Here is a 13,873-nt window from a genome sequence, read left to right on the forward strand (position 1 = left end):
TTCTCCCCACTCAAATTTCCCTGCTAATGCAAACAGAACTGGCCAATCGGAGGAAAGTGGGCACTTGGGATGGGGGGCCTTAAAGAGACAGCAGCTGAAATGAACCTTTTCAGGCAGAGGCTGAAATGAGGGATTTTACTGACGCCAGTATAAGATGGATAAGGTGCTTTTGTAGGTACACATCTCTCAACGCTACTCAATAGGTGTCCCATACTGACATAACTAATGGTGAAAGAGAGTGTAATAGATCTCCCTTAAACTCCTGATCTGCTGATAAGCGATCCTTCAGAAGGTCCAACCCGTTACAATTCATGTAAATGCCACTCTCAATATAACTTATATGAAGCAAAGTGCTGGAATCCTGAGCATCTGCAGACAGAGTGTCAATTTGGTGGAGAATGTTTATCGCTATCATGGTGTACCTTGGTTTCTTTGGGAATGGGGAAGAGGGAGAAGAGCTGTCAGAGGCAAAAGGTCAAAGTACTGTGTATGAAAGCAGAAGCCCCTGAGCTGAAAGGCTCGATTTTTTTTTCACGGTGAAACACATCACAAAATAAAACATGCCCGGTGCCGCTATTTTGCCTCGGAGTCCCCCAGTTTGCCTTGATGAGCCAAAAGCCGACCAATATTGCGTTGTGGAATTGTGTGTGACCAATCCATATACCTACACAATGCTGTAGCAGGCGTACGCTGTTAAAACCTACAATACTTCTATTTTAAAATCTAGTGTTAATCCCTAAGTTTCTGCAGATACCGTAGGATTAAAAACATTCTCCAAGTACAGAAGACTTTGAAGTCGATTTTTTTTTATAGTATGAATTAATGCAAAAGTTTTTTAATGAGATTTGTTACATAGAAATAAGGTTATATTCTGAAATTCATTTCTTCTTTCAGATTTTTATGATAATTATGATTTTTTTTACTCCGCACTACAATGTGAATCGGCTTTATATAAGTTGTGAGAGACTCCCGCCTTCAATAAAACATGAGCACATAGTATTCTGAAAGGTATGATAATATAATATTTACACTTATGACAATGACGCTTGTTCTCTTTAGGAATGCAGAGCTCAGTCGAGGGACACACTTCTCTTTGCCTTTTGGGAGCCATGCAGACTTGTAAGACATAATACAAACAGACACTTTGGCTCTAATATAAACAGAAGCTTTTTTCAGTAGGTGTTGTTCCCACCGCTCGTAGTTCTCACTCTTACCAGACTCCTCTAACGGCTGACACTGACCCCCGAGAGTGTTAAAAAAAAAAAAAAAATACCTCAGAGGGTTAATGAGGTTCAGGTGCTGCTCCTCTCTGCAGCCCGCCCCCGCCTGCTGCATCCAACTCAATGCCAACCATCAGAGCTCACACCGCCCTGAATCACCAGTGGAGAGTGTACGGAAAATGTATCTCCTGCCTCCAACTAAAGTATAAGAGCAGAAGAAGAAGTTTGTTTAACATTTCAGAGGCGTACTCGTGGCCTCTAAAGTTCACTTGCTATTGCTTTTAGTCTTTGTCCTTTTCTTAACCTTTGGCCATATTCTTGTTCGTCACGACACTTCTTGCAGTCAAATTTAGTTCAGCACAGTCTGGCATGAGATGGATCAGATCACCACATGTATTTATGACTACCATAGTCTTTAGGGTAAGATATCGCAAAGAGGATTTCATGCCAGGAGTACAGAACGGCTGCTCTGTTAGGCTGTACTCAGGTTCGTCAAATGTAAAAGGAAAAAACCTTTAGAACAAGTTATTGATTGGACAAGAGGTATTCTATGAATGCTCATATAACCAGACCTCTGACTATCTGTAGGTGTTCTGATTACCATTCATTAATGACAGCAGACTGTCTTTCTAAACTGGTATCTCTTAATCAGTCAAGCCAGTAACCACTGTCAGCAAACTCTTGTGTCACTGGTTGTTTGATAGTAGACTCACAGATACATAATACTAAAGCTTTACATTTTAAACATGCAAGAGGGTGGCAAGATTGCAGAAAAATGTTTGCGTGGTTTGGCATCCAACTCCTGTCAAGTTGCAGAACTAGCTGTTTTGATGGATCCAAACCAAATGATTAATGGACAAAAAATAATAATCTGTAGTTGCTCACTCGTTTACAGCTACCTGGTGTTTGGAGAACTATTGTTTATTGCAATATATCATACTAGAGGTCATGGTGTTGTGCTAAATATTCTCAAGGTTTTGATCATCTCCAACACAAGATTCAGCACAACAGCAGTCCTTCTTGTGGTACATTTCTTAATTCCCCATCCAAAATCTCTTATGTGATCAGCCTGGACCAACATTACCATGTTGGTCCAGGCTGATGACATAAAGTCTACAGAAGTATTTTTTTTTAAAATCTGAACCATGCCTGATATTCTTCATGATTTTATATACTGTTGCGGCTGCAGCCCCAGCCATGTGTGCGTTCAAAGTTTTTTCACTGCCAGTGGTTTTCAACATTTTTGCATGGGGGGGGGGTTATGGGGGAAGGAGAGCAGGATTTACATATAATCTAAATGCTAAGAAGGAACTGTCAGTCCTCCTGAACCATGCTTCCCTGCGTAGCTCCCTCTCTGTAACTCCCTAACCACAAAGTCTGTTTCACTCTGTCAGTGTTTTTTTTTTTTTTTTTTTTCCGTTTTCCAGAATTTCAATACAGTCTTGGTCCATATAAATTTTAAGTAAAAAAAAAAAAAAAAAGAGAGAATTTCAAATAATTCTCTTGAGCACTGAAAACCTGTAGAGTACAGGGATCCCTGCAGCATGGAGAACAATAATCAGATCACTTGGGAATATTCTCTCATATCGTCTGTTTACACCACAATCTTCACTAAAGCATTTGTTTCCGGTCGCATCAACAACTTAAGGAGAGTGTCAGCGTTTACTTGTTAATCGCAAATTATTAAGGTCTGAAATTAATGCAATAATATTTGTTTCACAAGTTTCTTTTTCCATGCTTTGTCATAACCTTCGATCCACCAGAATCTTCTTTCTTTATTTCAATAAAGTAGATTTTTAAAATAAAAGTAGGGTTGATTTCCGACAGCAAGTAAAGTGCTCTCGGCTTAAGACAGTACAGCAATTCAGAATAAATACTGAACATTTTTTATTTTTAAATGCTAAATGATAGAGTTTCCAGCATGTGATTGAGTATGTGATTAATCCTACTTTAATTATTGAAATTTAGCAATTAATTACAATTAAACTTTATTATAGTTTGACCAGCCTAGTTTTTAGATATTGGATTAAGATAATTATTTTGTTCTGATAGATTCTAACAGAACCAGATAGAAGAAGGACCCAAAATGCAGACTCAGACAGCAGAGTTTAATATACACTGGAAGGCAATCAGCGGAGCAAACACTGAAAAGCTCACAAGAAGAAAAAGGCTGGAACTAGGTGACACGCAGGATCACACTACAAACTGGCAACATGAAGGAAGAAACACACTTTATGGTGCATTCATGTGCTGTCGGACACATCGGAAAAAAACGACTTTCCAAGTTGTAAAATGCACATGAACGCCTGATCAAGTCGGAAACTCTGAGAAGAATTAGGCACCCGACTTTCCGACTTGACATCAGAATCGTCATCACATGGGGGGCAAAATATGTTTTGTTAATGTTAACGTACGTTTTATTAATTCACCTATTGCACATCAACTTTTTGCTCAAGTATAACTTGTTACAGTTACATTCCACAGATCTTCATCAACGCTGTTTTTGCCGTTGTTACAACATTCCGACTTTCCGAACAGAAATCACGTGAATACACCGAAGTTGGAAGAACCACTTCCCAATTCTGGAAACTCGGACCACCCGAGCAGCACATGAATGCAGCATTACACCCAGACAATCAGGGGATAACGAGACACAGGTGTGCACACTCAGGGCGGGGAGGCAAAAGGCTGGAAACCAGGAGGAGCAGGATCTGAAAGACAGAGACAAGGGTAAGTACAAAATCAAACAGGAAATGACAATAATACTGAAATAAATGGATAGAAACAAAACAAGACCTAGGTAACTTGATGGGTTGTTTCAGATTCAGGTTACCGGGAAACAGAATATGATCATTTCTTTACCTAAGCCTCGCTATATTCTTACACTGTGGGACTTGTTCTTATTTGTCTTAAAGGAAACGGTTTAATTACATTTCTCAAATATGCTCACAGAATTTAAACCCTTAAGTTGTATTTGAGTAGCAAATACTTGTGCTGTAAATTTGACTTCTTTTAAATAAGACAGGTTTGGCCAGAGAAATGTTCTTATTTTCACAACCTTCTCCACTAATGCATCGCCTTGTGTGACTCTGAGCCACAGGTGTGTGAATGAAAGCCCAACAAGCTTTGTGTCACCCTCTGAGCAGCTTTCACTGGATTCTTATAACCTTTGCATTCAGGGACTTCAAAGACCCGAGGCACCATGGAAAAAGTGTGTTATGTATAGACTGGCTCGGACTCCGTTCACCTTTAAAAGATTTGTCCAAAAAAAAAACATGCGGTCTATTGGTGCTTTTAGCTGTCAGAGCTAACTTAGCCTTTGGCTCATGTAACTGTAGTTCCTCCTGTGATATCACATGTGTTCGCTGCTCGCTACCTTTGTTCCTGGGTTGTACTTTTGACATGTTGTGATTTGTTCAGTTGTCACACATACTGCAGAGTTGCATTTCCTGACATAATTAGGAAAATGATTCATTGCTGCTTCTGTTGAAACTGGTGTGTACCAGTAGACTTTTAAACTGATTTACTGAGACTGATCGCTCTAAAGACTTAAGATGATCAAAGTTTATTGATCTAATATTTTATTAAGTTTTACCAATAAACACATTCTCTTATGTATAAATCACACTATGTGGTTACAGCATATCCGATTTTTAATTGCTTTCTTAGGGTATAAAAATATTGCTAAATATGCATGAGCCTCTTGCCTTTTTATAATCCATCATGTCTACAGTAAGGAAATCCATGTTAAAAATACTGAGGCTGTAAAGACACAAGTTGTATGCTGGAGGGCAATAAATAAATAAATACTTTTTTAATGCAATAATCCTGAAGTTGTCCAAATAATTTTTATATAACTGATTGACAAAGTATTATCAGAGCACCAATAAAACACTAAGTCCATCTGATTTAGCTCTTAATGTTCCTTTCAGGAAAGAAGGCCTGCTTCTTTATTTCTTATTTTCCCAAACACTTAAACTCAACTATAATTTACTATTTATTGACATTGATCTAAATCCACTTAAATGTATCTTTTTTAATTAACAGTGGGTCAAAGCTGTGAAAGGTGTTCATTAGAGACATAACTTCATAAGATTAACCGCCAACTTTGTTGCTTTCTCTAGATATAGGCTACATGTGTCAAGCTTGTTTTTTGAGCTCATGGTTTTGGACTTCACATAATATGTTGTGCTTAATTGCACAATTCCTATATTTTCACATTTCAGCCAACTAATTTGAGCAAAGACAAAAGCTTGAAGTGAAAAAATATGCAGGGAAGTGTGGATAAAGAGTGTGGAAATTGGAGTTGTCTTCATCAAAAGGCTTGAGACACAAGTTAATACCAGTGTCACTGAATATCTGCTGGATTCTTTAAAAAAAAAGGGAACGAGCATCACTTTAAAAGATATTCAACACTTGAACCTGCACTCATGTGCAAAAAGCTGTAAACAGCTGTTAACAGCTTCCAAGTGGCCACATATGACTTACTGCAGGTTCAAGCATTAACACATTGATGAAGTTGAAATTAGCAACATGGTGCATGCTTTATCAGGCTTACTACAACCTTGGAACCCATCAGCTATTGTCTGACAACCAAAAAGCTTCTGGGAGCATCACCTTGAGAAGCAAGAATATCTGCTTAAGACATTCAGTAAAGCTATTTGTTGGAGGTATTTCTGTTTTCTGTTTCTGCAGTCAAACACAAGAGGTTTAAGAGCAAAACCTTCCACACTTTCTTTTTATTGCAGTGTAGAAAGTTTTGCTCTCTTACATTTTGTGTTTGATTGCATAATTAAGAAACAAAAAAAAACCCTCTATAAAAGATTGGATTCCAGGATTGTGGTGTTAAGCCTTTATTGCTCTCTGTAGCCTGTTGTTGCCTGCGTACAGCCAATGCTCAATTAAAAAGCCAGCGGACGACACAACTCAGGATACAAATGATAACCAAAACACCCAAATCCTGCATTTTTAATTCAGAATCTAAAGAAATAAATATTATCTTTGGTAGAAAAGGAGGGTAAAACAAATCCAAATAACCCATTCTTCTCCATTGCATGCACTTTAGCAACAACAGCTGAAGAAGTCGACCCTGTGAAGGATTCTATCTACAGCTGTTTTAAAGTGCTTAAAAAAACTTTTGACTTGACTTAGATCTCTGTAAGCCTTCCTGAGAAGTCACCGCTATTCTACACAACAAAAACAAAAGATTGAACACCTACAAGGACATAAACAGATTCCTGTGACAGTAAATGTCAGGGGCACAAAAGAAAAGAGTCTTGCCAAATGAGTGCATTGTTGAACGAAAAGTGTTGCTCAAAGTGAAATGTCACATCGTTTCTTGTTTTCATTCAGGCCTTCCAAATAGCATATTGGCATGAGCATCACTTCTCAGCGTAAGACATGCACACTGTGCACAGAGATGATATTTAAAGCTAAGATGCTTTCTAGAAACGGAGCCAAGGACTCTGAAGGAAAAAGCAGAAGTTTGTGCTCCTATAAGTAGATTATCACACTCAGTTAAAGAAAATAAAAGTCCAGTTGGGCGCGGGTGGACTGAATTCACCCCTAAGATCAAGTGGAGAATAAATAAAAAAATAAAAAAAAACAGGTGCTCGGTGTCCATTTCAGCTTCTGTTATACACTGTGAGCAAGAGAGAACGAGCTGGCCTTAAAAGAGAGTGAGGTAAATAGAGTGAGGCAGATGGAGAGAGGGAGAAAGAGAACGTACGCTTCAGTGTTTCTGAGGCTGAAATGAGAGATGAAGAAACAGAGCTGGGAGGCAGTCGGCTGTAATACAGCGATAATCGAGTGGACGGAGAAATACAGGTACAGCTGGGAGATCTCTGAGCCAAAGAAATCACCAAATCTCACATGAAAACTGGAAACTTTTCTGTGGTGTGTTTGTGTGTGTGTGTGTTTGTGTGTGAGCTGTTTTAGAAACAGGGCCCAGTCTATGTCTTCATGCAGCTCTGGAGCTAATTCTGCATTTGCATAGAAACATTTAAAAAGCTCCTGGGTTGGAAAAAGTCAAATATGGGAAGACATTTCTGCTCTGCCGAGTCATCTCAGCTGTGCAGTTATCGGTGAAGTTTGCCACGTGTTTATTCAACACAACAATTGCGTATCTGCAGCGATGTACCCTCGTGCAAAGTTTCAGGGGAATCTCGCTTATAATTGCAAATTCGCTGTCACAACAAGTTTTGTCGAGCTTGAAAAAAAAGAACGAAAGTGCAGAATAGAGATCAGGGCAGCATTTGGTTCAGATCTTGATGGCTTAATATATTTTGAAATGATTTACCGCAGCATCTTCAACCGCTGCAGTCAACATCAGCAGTCGCCTCGCTCTCCCATCGCCTCTCATCATCGCGGGAATGAGTGAAATTCATTTTGCCATCAACTGTCCACATGTGGCTGAAGCATACGCGGGCTGTTTGTACAGGGGGAAGGCACAGCGGGGGAAAGGAGGAAGAAGAGCATCCTGCGGAGCGACGGAATGAAAGAGGAAAATAAAAATGAGAGCAGACGCAGCAGACTCCAGAAAGCTTTTTCAGACAGAGGTTTTTACACCTTTCAGAAACACCTACGGCGCCACGCTAATCCCTGTTCTCTCATCAAAACAACACGCTAATCAAATCTTATACCATCTTACTTATACACAGTAATTAGAGCTTGAAGTGCTTGGCATTTCTGAAACAATACGCTGATTAAATAATTAGTCCACAGAACATAATTTGTTTGCAATAGTTGAAGTTGTTTGGAATGAAAAATGCTGATTGTTTTCAGGGGCCGGAGCTGTTGGTTGGTTTGAAAGAAGTCACTTTAGACTGGTGAAAACTTTACCGCCTTTTTTCTGACATTTACAGAATAAAGTGGAGGTTCTAAAACTGTGGGGCTTGGTGCCTGCAAGGACCCAAAGTGGAACAGAAGTTGAATAAATCTGATCTGTCACGTCAGTAAACAAACAGGGAGCCTCTCTTGGAGTACAGCTATCAGTATTCAGGTTAGCGAGTGTCGTTCAGACAGCAAAACAACAAGTAATGGAGGACAAGAAGAACGGGCCACGCTTATCAGGCAGAGTCATCAAAGGATGGTAATGAGTCAAATCCAAAGTCGAGAAAGTAGACTAGAGGAGGCAGACTTACAAACAAGTTAACTGTTACTTTACAAGGAACGGAGGAGAGAACTTTGAAAAGTGTGCCGCCAAATCAACTCTGCTTGTGAGATGGCACGCAAAGAACTGACTGACTTGAATTTTCTTTGACTGACTTGAAAGTGTTGTTGTTGGCGACCCCCTGAAGACGAAAATCTCGCCCTCTTAGTCTTTTGCAGAAGTCTGCTGTTCATCTTTTTAGCTGACTCCTACCTGGTGCAGACGTTATTTTAAAACAGATAATCTGTCATGGTTCTGATGGTTTTGTTTCATTTGCAGCTCAAATATAGAAGCCTAGTTGCTTCTTGCACTTTGTTTTATACCCAACTAAAACACTCTCACAGGTGCTTAAAGGATGTGTTCAGACCAGTTTTAGCCTGCCTGAGAAGAAACACAGTGTTGTCCTTCATTAAAACGGAGCCAGTTCATTGGCTGGCATAGAGGGTTACAGAACAAACTGCAGGTTTGTTTGGTAAAAATGGTGAACTGGGCTCAACTTCTGCTGCAGAGAAACACCATCTGGCAAGTTTCTGCCTTGGCCAATATGAAACCTGTGCGCACACGCTCAGGTCAGAGGGCCGGAAAGCGTGCATGCTATGTTTCTGCAGCTTGTCTAGCAATCCCCAGGACAAAAGATAAGATAGTTTCAGCCTTGATAACTAAGCTTATTTATTCATAAAACCAGTTAGTCTGTACAAATGATTCCATCAGTTTATTATGTCTGATAAGCCTTTTAATGATTTAATCTGACTGGATTTCCTGAAACATATCTCATCTTGTCTCTGGCTCAAACATCACAAATGTTGTTCTATTAATGTAAGCATTTTACCTTCATTTTTTAACCCGTGAAACTCATTGAGGTTTCCCTCATTTAACAATGATGTTGAGATACAAAAAACAATTGCAACAAAAAGATGAATCTGAGTAAAAAGACATCAGTGTGGGGAAGCGGTCTGAGATTATTGTCTTAATTTGTCTAACCTTTCACCTTTTGCTCACTGTGGATTTTTTCCTTTTTCTTTTAACAGATTCTTTGAGGCTTACCCTTACATCAAGAGTTCTATTTATCTGGTAGTAATTGTGTTTTTATATACTGTAGGTCTATGTGTATACAATTATATTTCATTTAAAAGGTAACACATGAAATAGGGCTCTTTTTATTGTTTGACTCAGGGAGTGCAGTGTTTTGTTTCGTAGTGAAGTTAAAGGGTTGCCTAACAGAGTGAGTTCTATAGTCCTTCAAGCGGGCGGCCCGGGTTTGAATCTGACCTGTTGCTCCTTCCCTGCATGTCATTCCCCACTCTCTCTCTCTCTGATTTCTGACTCTATCCACTCTATCTCTACAATAAAGGCCCAAAAAGAAATCCCAAATGAATGTCAAGGTATTGGAAGTCATTTTTCTATTTAAAAATGATTTGTCTAGCAATCCTAAACACATTAAATGTCAGTTACCCTAATATGGCAATAGAAGTGTAGCTTTGTTATAATTGCATCGAGATTAACTCGTAAAACTTGTGAAATATGAAGAATTCATGCTCTTGATGTTATTTCAATAGAATGAAGTTCAAATTAACTAATTTGTGTTCTCTCTCAATCTTACAAATGGGCAACATGTCAGGAAATGTCCCACATCCACTGGACTGAACAATGACTCCATTAAGCAAAGAATAATTAAGAGATCAATCAATACTAAGAAAAAGAAGAAGTTTCTCCCGGCACTTTGCCTGACCTCTGCAGAACACGAGAAGAAATTCAGCATCAGACATTTCAGGATTTAGATTCAGGACTTGGTTGAATCATTGAATGAATCAGTCACAGTGGTAGTCAGAGAGTTTACAGGATGGCGCAGCAGCAGTGTTACATTCCACTCATGAACTGTGCTCACTCTCATCATCTGCGCTGTGTTTGCTATCGTGGCCCCCGATCCCATTGTCCCTCCATTGTTAATGATAATGTCAGCAGTAACTGGTGTGTGAGGTGTGTATATGTGTGTGCTTTACAGTGTTTGAAGAGCATGAAAGCCTTTGTGTGCACTCTGTCAGTGTGTATCAGAGCAATGTGTGTGTATGTGTGTGTGTGTGTGTGACCAGAGGTGACCCAGTGGTGTCCCTGCTGGTCCCGAGCAGGGATAACACCCTCTGGTAGGCGACGCTCATTAATCATCTCATTCAAAACACACAGCAATGCAATCCATCCTCTCATCCCGCTCCTCCTCCTCCTCCTCACCCTCTCCTCCTCTTCCTCCTCCTCCGCTCCGCAGCACCGATGCTTCGTAATGGGGTCACTGCTCCCATTTAACAGAGACAGACAGACAGGGGGAGAGAAAGTAGCTAAAAAGGGGAAGGGATGGGGTGAGGGAGGGGAGGTGGGGTGGGGTGGTAACAACGAGATTAAATAAGAAGTAACGAAGGGGGAAGGACAGCGAGGGAGGCAGAAATAATAAAAGAGGGGGAGGCAGATGGGGGGAGAGAGGAAGGAAATAATTACACAGGGAGGTATTTAAAAGTAGGGGCGATTTAGAGGAGAGGGAGGAGTAATAGAGTTAGTGAGAATAAGAGAGGGGTTAAAAAAAAGTGCTGAAAACAGTAAAAGTCTTCTGATTAATGTCGCAGAAGACAGAAGAAAAACATTGTGTTCTGTGGAAATGTAGAAAAAGAATCTTTAGAATATGCCGCTTTGGGGACCCTGCGCTAATTATGTAGTCTATGTGTGTGTGTCTGTGTGTGTGTGATTCATTCCTGTGCTGGAGGACAAGCATGTGTACATAACCAGCACACATGGAGATACACAAAAGCTGATAGCAACACACACACACAGCGAGTGAGCGATGCCAGGGGACCTCGGTAGAAGTAGGTTCCTCCTCCTGCTGCATTATTCTCTTTGGAATGTTGTTTTTATTTCCTGTTTCCAAACTGTGGTGCATCGCCCCCGGTTACCCAGCACCACTCACACACATACAAGCGCACACACCAACTGCTGGGCTTCACTCATCCTCATCCCAGAACCACTTTCGAGAAAACAGCCTTTGACAGATGCCCCAAACAAAGAGGGAACGGGGGGGGGGCCAAAGAGCATCATGAGCTGGAGAAAAAAAGGCATTGTTTTCCCTTCCCTGCCCACGTGTGCCCTCAAAATAACAAGATCATCTGTTCGCTGGTGGCTACAGAGACATGTCCACTACCCTTTGGTGTTAAAGCAAAAGTAAGACAGGGTGGGGGAGTGATTGGTTTCTAAGCTTTCTGGTGGAGAGTGAGATGGAAGGACTCATGTCACACTCGTGTCTCTTTGGTAAATATAAAGCTGCGGCCAGTTGGCAAAAAAAATTGGAAAAGCTATCACTCCCCCACCCTGCCTTACTTTCTGTCCAGCAAATTCCACCTGCTGGCACCTGTTAAATGAGTAGTTCAGGTTTTGATGTATTTTGAGAGGGATTGCATGAGGTGGTTATGAATACGTGAGTAGATAACAATCAGCATGGCACCTGTTTGGAGAAGGCTGCTGGACTTACTACATGGTGCTATAAAAGGTAAGTGGACTATTTCTAGTCAAGCACTTTTCTAGTCTTCTGAGTACTCAAAGCGCTTTACAAACCATCGCAGGTCACACCCACCCATTCACACACTGATAGCAGAGGTTGCTAATGTGTCCATCAGTATTAACTAATCCCATTCACACACATTCATTCCCTTCTGCCAAAGCAGCATGAGAAATTTGGGGCTAAGTGTCTTGCTCAAGGACACATCAGACATGTAGCTGCTCCCGGTTGAGAGACGACCGACTCTACAACTGCAGCCACCAATGGCAGCCAAGCTATTTACCACTACAGACACGGTCGCGAAACACAAGTTGGCCAGGACATGCCAAGACAAGAATATATTAAAATCATCAATTACTTTCCTTATTTGAATGATTTTGTGTCATTCGAAGGTTTGTTTTGACTGTAGTTTGTAAGCCTATCTTTGATTAAATGCACTTTAACAGAAGTCGGTGAATGAATCACTGTTCAGTGCTTCACAAGGCCTAACTTTAATGGCTGACCCTGACTTACATCAGTAGTTGTAGAAGTCTGTCAATGTGCCGCTAATTTCGGCTGTCACAAACAGTTCAGTACAAAACCAGCCTCGTCAAAACAAGCTCTGCACATCAAGTGAAGGCCCAGCAGCGTTTTATTTAACACCGTGTTCCCAAATTATGATTCTTTCTGTGAGCTGTCTTTTCATTCGACAGACGTAACATGATGGAAGTCCCCAGTGAGGGTTGCAGAACATTTCAGCGGAATGTCTGTACCGGTTCTGATCCCCTTAATATGAGGCAAAGATGCTGAATGAGGTGCAAGGGAAAAGTTCGTGCCAGGTATTGTTCAAACAACGGGAGGTTGATTTAGCCCGTTTATCAACAACACCAACAGTTGGAGCTGCGGGAGCAGCTGTGATGCACAGATCATGGAGGTGACTTAAAAATACTCCCTCTGTGCCTGATTGCAGCAATTTGCCTCAAAACAGCATTCAGTCTTAACCCAGTCAAATGTTAGCACAGACACAATGCCAATATGTTATCAGTCCTAATAAACTCCAAAAATCATCTGAGGTTTGCATAAATGCTCCTAAATCTGCAGAGGAGGCACAGGAAAAATATCCGTAAAAGAAGGTAACAGAGATGATTCTTGTAACTCAGTATTTTCCAAATAATCACGTCAAATCAATACAGTGTCATTGGTCTGTTGTATGTAGTTGTAGACAATAATTGATCAACAATATATGAATGTCAGTGATTCATCCAAATGTCCAAACAACAACAGGCAATAAAACGTCTAAAAAAATGTCAGGTGTTGAACTACAATTGTGTTCAACAACTCGGTTTTGTAATGAGTTCCTGGGAAGTTTCTGTGATAGTCTGGTACCACAGGTAATCCCCTATCAAAAGACTCTTTTTACACTTTTACCCAAAACCAGGCTGTTTCCTTTTCTTTGTGCTAAGCTAGGCTAATCATTTTCATTTCTTCCCAGTTTTTGTGCTAAGCTAAGCTAAACTAACTGTACATTCTCTGATCTGATCTACCAATCTTGTCATCTGACTCTCCACATGTGTAAAGCCCTTTACCTCAAAATGTCAAACTATTCCTTTACAGTTAGGCGCACCAAAGGAAAGATCAGGCTGCTCCTCGTGCACTTGCAGAGATTTCACTCGAGTCAGAGCCGAGAGGTCTGGGCATTTGGTGTCGACTGAGAAAGCTCTGGCTGCCAGAGACGAGGAAGCTAATTTATATAAGAATGGGATGGAGATTAAGACCTCTGAGGGTATTATGGATTTGGGGAATTAAGCATAATGGATTTCATGTTGGGCTTTCTTTTACGAGTCCCCGGCTGGAGAGAGGTATGCGGTCTAGAGAGCAGATCTGATTCATTCCACGGAAGGAGAACTGGCACGTGCACTTAGCAACAAGCTCTCTTTTAGTACAAACACACACACACACACACACATTATGCCCACATTTATACAAACA

This window comes from Labrus mixtus, chromosome 18 (assembly GCF_963584025.1).
Source record: "Labrus mixtus chromosome 18, fLabMix1.1, whole genome shotgun sequence".
Lineage (NCBI taxonomy): Eukaryota > Metazoa > Chordata > Actinopteri > Labriformes > Labridae > Labrus > Labrus mixtus.